This window comes from Anomalospiza imberbis, unplaced genomic scaffold (genome assembly GCF_031753505.1).
Source record: "Anomalospiza imberbis isolate Cuckoo-Finch-1a 21T00152 unplaced genomic scaffold, ASM3175350v1 scaffold_55, whole genome shotgun sequence".
NCBI lineage: Eukaryota > Metazoa > Chordata > Aves > Passeriformes > Viduidae > Anomalospiza > Anomalospiza imberbis.
In genome coordinates, this window is record NW_027100162.1 from 703,583 (window position 1) to 718,613 (window position 15,031).

The 15,031-nt window shown below is 57.1% G+C and overlaps 1 long non-coding RNA gene across 1 annotated transcript; it reads right to left on the reverse strand.

The window, feature by feature from the left end:
* Nucleotides 1-503: 503 nt before the first annotated feature.
* LOC137467249 (uncharacterized) lies at nt 504-1,784 on the reverse strand. The gene is made up of 2 exons (XR_010995463.1): nt 1,701-1,784; nt 504-722 (listed from the first exon to the last, which is right to left on the reverse strand). It is a non-coding gene; the product is annotated as an uncharacterized lncRNA (long non-coding RNA).
* Between the last annotated feature and the right edge of the window lie 13,247 nt (nt 1,785-15,031).

The following is a 15,031-nucleotide window of genomic DNA, read 5'->3' on the forward strand; positions in this document are numbered from 1 at the left end:
CACTGCTGAGTGCTGTGCTCTGGGGCTGGGGCTCCCCGCACAGGGGACTGGACTGGTGTGCCACAGGAGACAGAGAAGCTGCAGCTTCAGCATAACTGAGGTGGATGCGTGGGCTGGGAAGAGTGGGGAGGCTCAAGGGGATTCACAGAGCTCATCCTGCTGCAAGGACGAGGAAAAGGGAGTGGGAACTCAGCAGTGAGGAGAGCTGAGGGCAGAAGAGGAGCTCTGAATGACACTAAAATCCCACTGGAGCTCTGAGACATTGCTGCTCCTCAGCCAGTGACAGGATGAGTCCCTAAGCCTGGGGCTCGGCCTTCCTCATGGTGAGGGGCACCAAGGAAGGCAACAGTGTGATGGAGACTGCCATGGGCTGGGAACTCACTGGGGGACAAGAGGGAGCAGTTGGGAAGTAAAAGGCAGGTGGGGGAGAGAACAGTTCAGAGAAGGGCTGAGCTACAGCTTGAGCAAGCTGCAAAATGTCATTTGGGGCCATCCCAGATTGATTTCATTTCAGAAGTTATTGAAAAAGTTTAATTTTTGGGTGGTGTCATGTTTGCCCTTGGAGGTGTACACTCTGCAAACTTGAGCTGTGTTGCTGAAATGCTCAAGCAGGTCTGTGCTGCAGGTCACCCCATTTCTTCTTTGGCTGATTGCAGCCCGGTGCTGAGCTCCAGCAGAGCCCTGGCAGAGCCCAGAGCAGCCTCAGCACCCGCAGAGCCTGGCTGCAAGGAGAGAAACCAGAAAGTGCCCGTCAGCTGAAGGCTCCTGTCCCCTTGTCCCAGCCGCCCGCAGTGCCCAGGCCATGCTGGCCGTGCCCAGAGCTGTGCCCAGAGCTGCCCATCCCTGCTGCCTGTGGGAGCAGAGCAGGAGGGCAGGACATGTGCCCAGCCTGCAGCCGGCCACGGCACATCCAGCCCTCAGCAGCTGCCCAGAGCAGGATGCTCCTGTGCTCCCTGCCATCTCCCCAAAGCTCTGATCCCACCATGCCAAGCAGACAGGACCCACCTCACACGATCCTCCGCTGGAAGAAAAGCTGGTCCCAAACGATGTCCTCATCCTTCTCCCAGGCACGGCCAATCCACGCCACAGCTGCTCCCAAGCATTTCCCCATCCAAACTGGACCCCACCTGGAACGCTTCCTCTAGAAAAACACACAACAAATTATTGAAAATAGATTACAGACAAAAAGGGGAACAAGAAAAAAGGTCAAAAATCTTATCTCTGTCAGGGGATTAAGGAAGGCCCAACCCCTGCATGCCCGGGAAAAACCCACCCACAGGTGAGGGAAGGCCAGGCTGTCTCCCTTCCCCCCTGCACTGCCCTCCAAAATAACGGTGATCCCAAAGCAAACAGGGGCAGTGGAGCAGCCCAAGCCCTTCCTTGCCTGCAAAGCAAAGCAGCCCCTGCACAGGTTCTGGAGTCCCACCTCTGCTCCCACCATGGGGGTTTCTTTGTGTCGGGCTGGCTGCCCCAGCCCCATCCCCAGCCCGGGGCACGGTGGGTGCTGGGGCTGTTGGCAGGGCCAGGAGCCCACTCCCATTTCATCAGCACCCCAGCCCATCCCCCCAGCCCTGCCAAAAGCAGCCTGGCAGCCGACTGAAGGATCAGCTGCATCCTCCCCAGCAAAGGGGGAACCTTTGGTTCCCGGCCAGGCTGTGCAATGCCCAAATCTGGGAGCATCCCCCTGCGTGTGGACTCACCTGCAAATTCCCTGTGGAGCCTGGCTTTGGAGAAGGCGCCAGAATCAAAGTCCATCATCTTCAGCTGCCGGTGACCAGGTGGAGGAAGAGGTTGTCATTTTTGATGTCGTCCTCACTGTCCCCAGCAGCAGCAGCCCCACCTGGTACAGCTTCTCCAGGGCCGCCTCCTCCTTCCCTGAGGTGAGCCCAGGCTGTCAAGGTTCTGCCCAGGGCCCCAGCTGTCAGGGAACCAGGACAAGCAAAACCAGCTCGGATGGTGGCCAGCAGTGCTGGGCAGAGCAGCTCAGCTCCAGCACAAGGGCTGCGTGTTCCCATCTGATGACCCCTGGGCAGTGACACAGGCAGGACAAAACCAGTCTGGTTGGCTTTGCCACTGATTGCCAGGACAAGTGTGGAGCTGTTACCTGCCAGGCCCCTGGATCCAACTGTGCACGTTGATCTCTCCCATCTTCTAGGGCAGAAGACCACCCTGCACCCATGGATCACGGAAAAGCTCTTCTAAGGAGGGCCTGTCCAAGGGCTGCATGGACAAACACCTCTTAATGAGATCCTGGCACTCTGGGGAAACAAACCAGAAATCACCAGTCAGTTGGAGAAGTTGCCCCCCTGTTCCCATGCCCAGGCCATGCTGGGTTTGCCCAGAGCTGGGCCTAAACTTCCCCATGGATTCTGTGTTTGGAGGAGAGCAGGAGAGCAGGACATGTGCCACCTCCTCAGCAGCTGCCAGAGCAGGATGCTCATGAGCTGCTGCTGTCTCCCAGCACTGGTATTGCCCCCATGGCCAGAGATGAGGACCCACCTTGAGAGAGCCGTCGTGGGAACAAGATCCGCCCCCAGATGATCTCCTGGCCCCTCCTGAACGGGTGCTTCCCCATGACCAGGTGGTACAGCAGGAGGCCCAGGGACCAGATTGTTGCTGCCTCGCCGTGGTAGCGTTGGGGGTGGATCCACTCTGGTGGGCTATAGGACAGGGTTCCTGTGGAACACAGACAGAGTTCATCAGGGGGACGCTGCTGCTCCCAGAGCCTGGCCCCAGCATCCCTGGGTGTGTGGGGGCCACCCCAGTGGCACACAGGGTGACCGCTGCCCTCTCGCCACCACCTGGGACTTGTGTACAGACTTGGGGCTGGAAAAGAAGCCACTGGTGTTGGAAGAGGGCAGCAGAAATCCTGGGAAGGCCCAACCATGACACACAAAAGCAAAACTCATCCAGTGGTGGAGAAAGCCCGCTCTACTCCCCGCCTGCACGGCCCCCCAAAAATGTTAACCAGTCAATGCAAACAATGGGGAGCAGAGCAGTCCAAGCCCTTCTCGCCTGCACACCAAACCATCCAGGGCACAGGGTCAGACCCCCCTCTCTGCTACCCCCACTGGGGTTTTTGTCAGGCTGGCTGCCTCAGCTCCAGCCTTAGCCCAGGCCACAGTGGGTGCTGAAGGCTGTCGGCAGGGCTGGAGCTGGCCCCCCTCACACCCCCACCCAAATCAGCTTGGCTCCAGCATTAATCCCATCCCGGCTGCAATAGGGGGAGCCCTGGGGCTGCACCCCGGCTGGGCCATGAGATGCCCAGGAGCATCCCCCGGCAGAGCTCACCTGCAAACTGGGTGTAGGCTGTGTCTTGGAGGAAGGCGCCACAGCCAAAGTCAATCAGTTTCAGCTGCCCGGTGGCCAGGTCGAGCAGGATGTTCTCAGGCTTGATGTCCCTGTGCAGGACCCCGCAGCTGGTGCAGTGCCGCACGGCCTCCAGCACCTGGCGGAACAGCCCCCGCGCCTCCTCCTCCGGCAGGAACCTCCGCTCCGCCAGGAAACCCGACAGCTCCTGGCACCGCTCCGGACGCTCCAGCACCAGCACGACGCTGTCAGGGAGCTCAAGCCACTCCAGGAGCTGAATGACACCAGTGCAGCCAGAGGACACCTTGTCCAGCAGCACAACCTCCAGGGGTGCGCTGGTGCCGTCGGGCTGCGGGAGGAGCGCGATGCCGTCAGTGGGGCTGAGGCCGTGCCAGGGCTGGGGAACCCCTCAGCCAGCCCGGGATGCTCTGCATGCCCCGCTCAGCCCATGCCCGCTCTCCCTGCAGGGCTCCCGGCGGCTCCCACCCTGCCGGGCCCCGGCTCCTCGCCACCCGGCACGGCCCGGCTTCTGCCGCTGGCCCCGCTCACTCACCAGCTCGCCCCAGTGCCGGACGCGGTTCCGTGGCACCCTTTTGATGGCCACCTGCAAGCAAGGGAGAGCAGTGGGTTGAGCGCATCACCCGCCCCGCCGGGCCCCATCCTCCTCCTCCTCCACCCCCTCCACCTCCTCCTCCTCCTCCTGCTAATCCTCCTCCTCCTCCGCCCCCTTCTCCTGCGCCCACCGCCGGCCCCGCCGCTCACCGGGGCGCCGTCCGAGAGCCGCGTGGCTGCGAAGACGCTGCCGAAGCCGCCGCTGCCCAGCAGCGAACCCAGCCGGTACCGCTCCTGCAGGGCCTCCTCCTGCGCCTTCCCTGCGGGCGGGACGGGGCTGTCAGCGCTCGGCCCGGGGCCAGGAGCGGCCCCCGAGCGCCCCCCGAGCGCCCCGGGCCGGCCCTCCCCAGGCGTTCTGTCCCTGGAATGGGACAGCGGCGGAGCTCGGGCCGGGGAAGCCGCAGCGGGGGCGGCGGGAGCAGCCGCGCCGCATGTGTCCTCCGCGGGGCCCGGGAGGAGCCGGGGCCGGGGCCGGGACTGGAGCCCACGTCGGGGCCGGGGCCGGGCTCGGGCCAGGCGGAGCCAGAGGGCGGCGGTGCCGCCGGAGCTCCAGGCACTGATGCCCGCCCAGCAGCGCCACCGCCAGCACGGCCAGAGCCGGGCGGAGACGAGACCCCGGCGGGACGGCCGGGGACGGGGACGGGGATGAGGACGGGGCAGCCCCGCCGGGGGCCGGGGGCGGGCTGGGGACATGGCCCGGCAGGGGGAGAGGGAGACTGGGAGAGGAGGGGACAACGGGAAAGGGAGAGCGGGAGAGGGTGCGGGACAGCAGGAGAGGGAGAGGAGATGCAAGAGGGACTCAATAGAGTATGTGCTTTAGCTGCCGCTGCCGCTGCCGCTGCTGCGACTGCCGCCGCTGCTGCTGCCGCTGCAACTGAAGCTCCGGGGCCGTTTGTCCCCGTGTCCGTTTTTCCGTTTCCCGCTCCCCCCGCGCCCAGCCCCCCGCTCCCCGGGGGCAGCCCCTGAGCCTGTCCAAACACGGGAACTTTGCCCTGTTCAGCCCAGACCCAGAGTCTGGACTCCTACACAGGGGAACAGGAATCCCCTCGGTCGCTGCCATGCATTGTCCCCGCTGAGGATCAAACCCTATCGGGGCACATTCCCTGAGTGCAGAATTTGTATCTGACCCAAGCACTGCATTTACATCTCCAGCAATGGTTAAAAAAAAAAAAAAAAAACCACAAAAAAACCCAAAAAAACAAACGGGGAAGGCAAACTGTGTGTAGCTCATGGTATTTTAGAGTGTCTAAAATTCGCCAAGTCATGGATCTTAGAGATGAGATCTATTTGGATTAAGGGGATGGAGCAGTAGTGCAAGATGGAAAAGAGGAGCATAAAAATAAACAGAGAAAAACATCTTCAGTTGTTTCTTTCCATTTTAATTTCATTTCTTAAAAGCTGTTTCAGTTTTCCCAGAATCTTCTCCACACTCCTGTTTGCTCTTTCCAAGAACCTTTCCTGGAGAACGAGGTGCAGCTTCTGTCACAAGATGTGCCACCAGCTGCAGCTTCTCTAGGCTTTCCACACCTTGTGTGCAGCTCAACTCTTGCAGCACAGCAGGAGAAATGTTTGAAGAACTTGACAGCTTGTTCTTTCTTTTCCTTGTGGGCTGGGCAGTTGTGCCATTGGTAAGGTTTTCATTGTTACTGTTCTGCCCTAAGAAACCATGACGGGCTACCAGGAATTGTCAGGGAATGCAAGCCTGACTGAATGCAGAGAAAGAATCTGCAGAGCCTGCATCCAGAAATGGAGAGCTGTGTGAAAATCATTGCAACATCCCCATGGGCATCTTGAAAGTGATCTAGAAGATGAAAATGCTCTGACAGAGGGCATGTGTTTCTGAGTTCAGTGTAGAGGATTCCACATCTAGTGCATTGGTTCATAAATCAAGAGTTCAATCAGTTCATGGAAAGCACCAGAACAAGCTGGACCTCTCAGCCTTAAACACTTCAGTTGTTCAGGGACCCAAAAATGTTCCATAGAAAGAGCATTAGAAGGAGAGGAAAGAGACAGAAAGACAGAAGCTCCACAGAAAGACACACGTGTGGCTCCCAGCTCCTGGGGTTCCAGTGTGGGTGAGACACAAGCCCCAGGAGAAGGCAGAGTCCATAGCAGGGGCTGACCTTGTGCTCCTTGGTTTTAAGCCCCTGGGCCTTCGTGGGCCTCCCCCCAGCTGGGATTTGTGATTGCTCGGGCGTTCAGAGCCGGGTTAGCGCTGTCCCAGCTGTGGGACTGATTGACAGCTCAACCCAAGGTGTCTCGGGACACTGATCTCATCCAGCCTCTGACAGTGGCCATGGTGACACTGGGGAACCTCATGGAACCGTGGGTCAGTGTGACAATGCAGGTCCAAGGACACCATGGTGATATCCAGGTTTGCTCAGCACCAGAGACACCTTTGCCTTGTTTGTCCCCAGCTGTCATCACTGCCTCCAGTGTTCTGCTCTAACTGGAACCCGGGGACACTTTCACATGAGTTGTGTCCCTCAGTGGGACCCATTAAAAGTTAAAGAAAGTCTGGACTTTGAATCTGACTTTGAGTTCTTGAGAAGTTCTTTGAGCACACTCTGAGGTCTGGGTCCGATGCAAAGAGCACCAAAGCCCCAGAGGGTCATTAACGTCCTGGTGCTGTGTCTGTGCTGCTGAGCTGGGCCAGGCTCCTGGCCCAGAGGCAGCTCCTGGCAAGGGCAGCGCTGCAGAGAGACAGCTGTGGCCAGGAGCAGCTCCTGTGCACAGCCCAGCAGGGCTGGGGCACTGCCAGGGCATCGCAGGGACACGAGCAGGGCGCAGACAGAGCTCACAGGGGCTCAGCACTTGCAGGGGCTGTGGGGTGTCCCAGAGGGGGCTGTGTCACAGCAGCGCCTCTGTGGCTGTGTCACGGAGGCACAGAGCAGCTGTGATGTCAGAGAGGGGCTGTGTGACAGCACAGCGTGGGTTGTGTGAGGTCACAGATTGGGCTATGACATCACAGAGCGTGTTGTGTGAGGTCATCAAGCAGCTATGGCATGATAGAGGGGACAGTGTGACATCAGAGAGCAGGCTGTGACATCATAGCATGGCTGTATGACATCATAGAGCAGGCAGTGAGGTCAAAGTGTGTGCTGTGACATCACAGAGTGGCAGTATGACATCACAGGGAGGGTTTTGTGACATCACTGAGGGGCTTGTGACATCACACAGCAGGGTGTGACATCATAGTGTGAGGCCATAGGGCAGACTCTGCCGTCATGTAGAGAGTGGCTCTGGGACATCAGAGTGTGGGTTGTGACATCACCGAGTTGGCTGTGTGACATCATAGAGCAGGCTATGACATCATGGAACAGACTGTGATGTCACAGGATGACTTTGTGACGTCATAGTACAGGGTGAATTTCTGACATCACAGAATCTTCTGTAACAGCACAGCTTTGTGACATCACAGAGTGACATTGCAGAGTTGGGCCTATGACATCACAAGGGAGCTATGTGGCATCCAAGGGTGGGTTGTGACACCACAGGGGCTGTGTGACATCACAGGGGCTGTGTGAGGTCACTGGGGAGGTGACTCTGCCCCAGCCCCCCCTCCCATTTCCCCCAGAGAAGTCCAACGCTGCTCGTGCACAGCGGGGTCCCCTGTCGCCCCGGGTCCCCCCGCCCCCGGCGCCGCAGCCTCCCCCAGAGGATGTTCCACGAGATCGACCCCCGAGCCTGACACAGGGCCATGGGGGGCGGGACAGGGGACAGGGACCCCCCGGCAGCGTCCCCGTGTCCCCCAGGGCCAGAGCCTGGCCCAGGGCTCCTTCACCCTGTTACCAACGAGGGCTTGAGAGCGCTGAAAAAATCCCCAGCAAGGGAGCAGCAAAAACCAGATTTAATATTGAGCAACAGCACCACAAAGTTCCTTGGCAAGAGTCACTCTGCTCCTGACTGGACACTTCAGGCACAAAAAAGGAAACAAAGCAACAACAAAACCAAATAAATTCCAGGCAATTAAATCAGAAATAAACCGAGAACTGGGGCTTTCATTCGTATGGAAAAGAACGGTCCTTCTTCCTGCAGGTGCCCATGGCCACAGCTGGGATTTCACCTCCAACACTGCCTGTTGTGACAGACTGGAGGAGATTGTGGGCTGGAAACATTTTGTGTGTGGGGGAGGAAGGGGCAGGTCCAGCCTTGCCCTGCCCTGGAACCCCAGCCCTGCCCTGCCCTGGAACCCTAATCCCCCCAGGGCCTCTATCCCAGCCCAGCAGTGTCTGCCAGTCCCTGGCACAGCACAGGCAATGCTCCACAGCCACCTCTGGAGCCCCCAGCCCAGCACCTGAGTGACCAAATGACCCCAAGTCCCACCTGGGGGAAGGGCCCAGGAAGACCAAGGGGTATTTAAGGCTGAGCACAAGGCGAGCACACATCTTGACCCTACCTCCTCTTGGAATTTCGATCTGAACAGTGCTGGAATCCAGGAGTTGGTAGCTCTGTGTGTGCTTCTCTAAATCTTTTTCATCATTCTCTATTTCTGTCTCTCGTTCTTTTATTTCTGACCTCTTGAAAATTTTGAGCAACTTAAAACTCAGATGGCTTAGAGTTTGTGAAGTTGACTGGACCAATATACAGCTTTGAGAAGTGTTTTGTGTTCATTGAATGTCTTATTAAACCTTTTGCCAAAGTTTCAGCTCCTTGGCTCCAACTCCCACCTGCTTTCCTTGGAGAAGGAGCTGCCCCAAACACAGAGGGATGTTCTTTTCTTGTCAGCCAGCAAAGCCAAGGGAAGACACAGCTCCATCAAATGCAAAAGTCATTCCTCTGCTGGATATTAAATCCACTTTGCACAGCAGACAGTCTCAGAGCAATGGAAAACACCTTCTGTGCCCAGCACAGGTCCCAAGGTCCCCCCAAACCCTCCCTGCCCCAATTCTGCCCAGATTTGCTCTTTGCACACATGAGTCACACACTGAAGGCACGAGCTCCTTCCATGCCCAGAGGGAGGAAAAGCAGGAAAGTGGATGAAGAGCTCTCCTGTGCAGAGCCAAGGTCCAAGGGCCCCTGCAGGGAACCACAACTCATCAGGTTTGTGCCCTTTGGGCTCAGGGATGGTGACACTCAGAAGCACAGAAAGGTTTCTTGCCAACAAACACAAGTTGAATATTTGAACAGTTTAATAACCATCCCAGCTCTTCCCTCAGCTCTCTGTGATGTCCCAGCAGAATCTGACATGTCCCCCATCCCCAAGGGATTTCCATACAGGAACAGTTTAAGACAGAGACATAAGAAAAGGCAATACTGTGACAGATATTAATATAAGTAAGGTGTTGATTAATGTGATATTTATTTGGACTTCTTAAAGATTGGGCAACTCCCTGAAGCTCAAAGCATGTAACCAGTCAGTTGAGAGGCCCTTGCGTGACCAGAGAGCATCTGGAGGAGGAAATCTGGGAGTAACAGGAAGGACATAGATCCAGCTGGTCTAGTGAAGAGATGTCCTTAGACATGGCCATTTCAACAGAAGAGGTGGAAATACCTGAAGGAAGAGAGAGATGATGTAGTAAACAATATTGGTGACTCAAGTAAAGGGGAAGATCAGTATTTCTTCTCCTTCTCCCATCAGTACACTTCCAGGAAATTCCTGGAGGGAAGACTTTGGTATTTCTTAAAAGTACTCAAGTGACCCAGATAATAAAAATGTCCTTGTATATTACGAAATTTACAAGAATTTAAACCTGTGCCCCTTTCCAGGCAGATATCAGCTGTGTGCCCATGGACAGGCAGTGCCACTTGTGCCCTGAGCTGCCGAACTGGGATTGGATCTCTCAGAGAGGAGCTGAGGGAGAGCAGAGCACCTTGCAAGCTGCAGGTCCCTGCCAGCCCCGCAGGGCTCCTGTGCCATCAACATCTGCTCTGCTCCAGTCTGAAACAGGGCCCAGCATGGTGCCGGGATCATCAGAGAGCTGAGGTGTGTGCTGGAATTCAATGCCCTCCCCATGGCGCAGCAGCCCTGCATTTCCCTGCTCCAGCCTTGGTCTCCAGCACAGCCATGGAGGCTCTTTGGGCTCCTGAGTGTTCCTGCAGCCACCAAGGGCAGCTGAGCTCTGCCTTTGGCACAGTCAGCCCTGGCCAGCGCAGGCCATGCTCAGCAATTCCTTGTCTGGTCCCGGCCTTGCTGCCAGCCCCGGCAGCGGCTGCGTGGCCCCTTTGTGACCCTGTGCTGGCCCGGCCATGGTGCCACAGCCCCTGTGCAGGCCCAGCCCAGGACAGGAGCATTGCGGCTGGGAACGGCCCCTGTGCCGTGGTGCCCACAGCAGCCTTGGGGCTCTGTGCCCCATGGCCTCCCTGCTGGGCAGCCTCTGCCAGCTCCTGCAGAGCCCGTGGCACCTGTGGGACTGCACAGACAGCCCTGCCCCGGGCTCTGCCGGCCTCTGGGCCAGCAGAGAGGCCGGCCCTGAGCCCCGCAGGAGGATGGAGCTGGGCCACAGCCAAACTCAGCCCAGGGCAAAGCTGGGCTCAGCAGCCAGGGCTGCCAAGGGCTGGGGACAGAGGCGGGCGGAGACAAATGTCCTGGGCCCCCTCCCTGCTGTGTCCATGCCCCCAAGGGCACAGAGCAGCCTCCTCTCTCAGACACTTGCCTGTTTTCCATGCCTTGCACAGGCGCTGGCCCTGCCCCACAAGGCCTGGGCTGAGTCCTGCCCTGCACGCTCAGCCAGGCTGGGATGGACACTGATGGTTCCTGTGCCAGGCTCTCTGAGCCCAGCCCAGCTCCCTGCAAGCTCTGCCAGCTGCCCTGAGCTCTGTGCAGCACCAAGGGCCTCTCCCCAGCACAGCCCAGCCGGCTCTGGCCCCACAGCTCTGCTCAGCCCAGGCTGCTCTGGCCACTGGCCCCACGGCCTCAGCCCCTGGCCAGGGCACAGCAGCAGCTGCAGCTCACCCAGGACTCAGCCCCAGCCATGGGGGAAGGGGCTTGGCCAAGGCCAAAGGAGGCTCCCTGGGTGCCCTGCTCCCCTCGGGCTGAGGTGCTGAGAGCTCTGCAGCCCCTGCTGCCATCCCATCTGCTCAGGCCAGCACAAGAGCCCCGGCCTTGGGGCCCTCCAGAGCTGCTCCTGCTCCAGGCCCAGGGCCCATCCCAAAGCCGGGGCAGCCACAAAGCTGTCTTAGGGTGAAGAGCCTGGCTCTGTGTTCTCCATCCCCTCCTTGCTGGCGCTGCCAGGCTAGGATGAGGAGCCCCTCAGCCTTCCCTGCTCTGGGCTGGACAAGCCCAGCTCCCTTAGCCTCTGCTCACAGCCCGAGGGCTCCAGCCCTACCTTGGAGGCCCTTCCCTAACCCTGCTCCAGCTGCCAGACATCTTTCCTGCCCTGGGGAACCCAGCCCAGGCCACAGGGACCTGGATAATCCACGTCCTTGATGTCCTGGTCACACAGCCCTGGCCCCTTTTCCCCATGTCAGGCTCTGGGGGGGATCCTGTGGAATGTCCTTTGGTGGGGGCTGTGGCTCCAGGTGGACCGGGGGGATACCAGGGGATAAGGGACCCCGCTGGGCATGAACAGCATTGGACTTGTTGGGAGAAACTGTGAGGGGGAGCTGGGGCGGAGTGACCACCCCAGTGACGTCACAGAGCCCTCCTGGGATGTCACACAGCCCCTCTGTGATGTCACAGCCTGCTCTGGGATATCAGACCTCTGCCCTATGATGTCACAGCAGGCTCTGGGATGTCACAGAGGCAGTCTATGATGCTGTAGCTGCTCGATGACCTCACATAACTCTGTGACCTCATGTTACCAGATGATAAATTATCTACACCAGGTGAGTTAACACCGGAGCTTGTTCTCCAAAACCCCAGGCCTATGGAAACCACACAATGCCCATTGTGTCAGAAGGGGAACTGGAAGTTCACCAGCCTCAGTGTCCTGCCAGCTCAGCCAGGCCCACTGGAACACTGGGGTCCACGACCACCAGGGACCACCAGAGAGACCCCCAGAACAGAAGAGAGCATGCAAAAGGGGAGGGGAAATACGTTAATGATTCTGGGGGAATGATTATCAGATGTGTGTTTAGTCCAGGACAATCAATGAATATGTGTGCAAAATACAGAATATGAACAGAAACTTTCCTGTACTCAGCACGCTCGGCTTTGGGAGGAGCTATCCCCCGTGCATCCGGCTGAATAAAGAATGCTGCTTCTTAATGCTGCATTGGGGTTAAGGAGTTTTCTGTTTTACTGAATTTTTGGAAACACTCCACTCCCAAGGAAAGCTCTGTCTCCTGCTGCTCACAAACAGAGAAGCGCTGGTGGCAGATGTGGGGGTCGGAGGCTGCCTGGGGCACAGTGACCATGAAATAATCAAGATTTCAATGTTTTGTGAAAGAAGGAGGGGTAGCAACAAAACTTCCACACTGAAATTAGGAAGGGCAGACTTTGGCCTATTTAGGATGCAGATTTGGGGAGTACCGAATCAGGTACTGATTTTTTTAAGGGAAACAGCCCTTTAAAACAAAGGGGTCCTGGGAGGATGGACACATTTCAAGGAAGTAATCTTACAGGGGAAGGAGCAGCCTGTGCCAGTGAAGCAAAAGATGAGCTGGTGAGGAAAATGACTGCCCTGACTGCCCATGGAGCTTCTGTGGGAACTCAAAGGAAAAATAGAGGGTGCATTAACTTTGGACAGAATGTCAGGCAACTTTGGAAGTGTTAAAGGATGTTATTAGGTCATGGAGAAAGAAAAGTTGAGAGGTGAAACTCAACTACTGCTTAACTTGGCCACTTCTGTGAAAAAAAATTGAAAAGGTTTCTGTAAATAAATTAATAGCAAAATCTGGGATAAGGAGAACATCTTTATTGGATGCAGTGAAGAATATAGTAAGTAAAGACAAAGAAAAGACTGAGTAACTTAACACCTTGTTTGTATCAATTTTCAATATTAGGATAGGTTGTCCTAAGGACAAGAAATCTCCTGAGCTGGTAGATAGGCACAGGGAGCAGAACAGCCCCCTGTAGTCCAGGAGGGAGCAGTTGGGGACCTGCTGAGACACTCAGATGCTCACAGGTGTATGGGATCAGATGGGATGCATCCTAGGGGGATGAGGGAGCTGGTGGATGAACTCGCCAAGCTGCTCTCCATCATTTACCATCAGTCCCTGGCTCAGCAGGGAGGTCCCAGAGCACTGGAGGAGCCAGTGTGAGCCCATCCCCAAGAAAAGCTGGAAGGAGGATCTGGGGAACTCCAGGCCTGTCAGCCTGACCTCGGTGCCCGGCAAGGTTATGGAACAGATCACCCTGAGTGCCATCACAGGGCACCCACAGGATGGCCGAGGGGTCAGAGCCAGCCAGCGTGGATTTAAATGTCTGCATTCATGATCTGGATAAGGGGACTGAGTCCACCATCAGGAAATTTGCAGATGACAAGCTGCCTGTGAGTGTTGATCTGCTGGAGGGGAGGAGGGCTCTGCACAGGGACCTGGACAGGCTGGATCCAGGGCCCAAATCCAACAAGGTGAGGTTTAACAAGTCCAAGTGCCAGGACACGGCACTCGAGGTGCTGCCCAACGAGTGCCGAGCACAGGGGAAGAATCACTGCCCTGGTCCTGCTGGCCACACCATTCCTGAACTAGGCCAGGAGCCAATGGCCTTCTTGGCCACCTGGGCACACTGCTGGCTCATGTCCAGCCTGCTGTCCATCAGTCCCTGCAGGTCCCTTTCTGCCTGGCTGCTGTCCAGCCACTCTGTCCCCCGCTCTGCACACAGACATTGCTGCTGCAGCTCCAGAGAAGGCAACAAAAGGGCATCTCTGCTGAAAACTCTGCTGGCAGACCCTTTAGTTCCTTTAAATCCACCAAGAGCACAGCCCCTCATTGACACAGTCTGTGGCCACAGGGAAGGCGGAGAGAAACAAAATGAGAAATGGCACAAACAATGACATTTCTTTGTGGACAACATTAAAATGTAAAACAAAGATAAAGAACCTCCAAAATGATACCAACAAGAAGCATCAAAGATAACTTTTATTACAAGTGATTTGCAGAAATTGGCCAGCAGTTTAATGTTCCTGAAAGCATCCAGTCATCAGTCTCCTCACTGCAAACTTGAGCTCCTGGTTCCTCAGGCTGTAGATGAGGGGGTTCAGGGCTGGAGGCACCACCGAGTACAGAACTGACATGGCCAGATCCAGGGATGGTGAGGAGATGGAGGGGGGCTTCAGGTGAGAAAATGTGGCAGTCGTGAGGAACAGGGAGACCACAGCCAGGTGAGGGAGGCAGGTGGAAAAAGCTTTGTGCCATCCCTGCTCAGAGGGGATCCTCAGCACGGCCCCGAAGATCTGCACATAGGAGAAAACAATGAACACAAAACAGCCAAAAGCTAAACAGCCACTAACCACAATGAGCCAAAGTTCCCTGAAGTAGGATTTGGAGCAGGAGAGCTTGAGGATCTGGGGTATTTCACAGAAGACCTGGCCCAGGGCAGTGCCATGGCACAGGGGCAGGGAAAATGTATTGGCCGTGTGCAGCAGCGAATTGAGAAAGGCACTGGCCCAGGCAGCTGCTGCCATGTGGGCACAAGCTCTGCTGCCCAGGAGGGTCCTGTAGTGCAGGAGTTTGCAGATGGACACATAGTGGTCATAGCACATGATGGTCAGGAGGGAAAACTCTGTCCCAAGGAAGAAGATAATCAGAAAAAGCTGTGCAGCACATGCCATGTAGGAGATGGTGCTGGTGTCCCAGAGGGAATTGTGCATGGCTTTGGGGACAGTGGTGCAGATGGAGCCCAGGTCGCTGAGGGCCAGGTTGAGCAGGAAGAAGAACATGGGCGAGTGCAGGTGGTGGCCGCAGGCTACGGCGCTGATGATGAGGCCGTTGCCCAGGAGGGCAGCCAGGGAGATGCCCAGGAAGAGGCAGAAATGCAGGAGCTGCAGCTGCCGCGCGTCTGCCTGTGCCAGCAGGAGGAAGTGGCTGTTGGAGCTGCTGTTGGACATTGGCTGTGGCTGCACATGGGGTTCTGTAATAAAAGTAATCATGGAATAGTTGGGTTTGGAGAGGACTTTAAATATCCCAGCACAGCTTGGGGGCACTTCTCCCCCCTGCCTGCCCAGGGCTCTAATGCCTGGAGCTGTCCCTGCCAGCAGCTGCTCCCCTGTGCCCAGGGCTGGGCCCT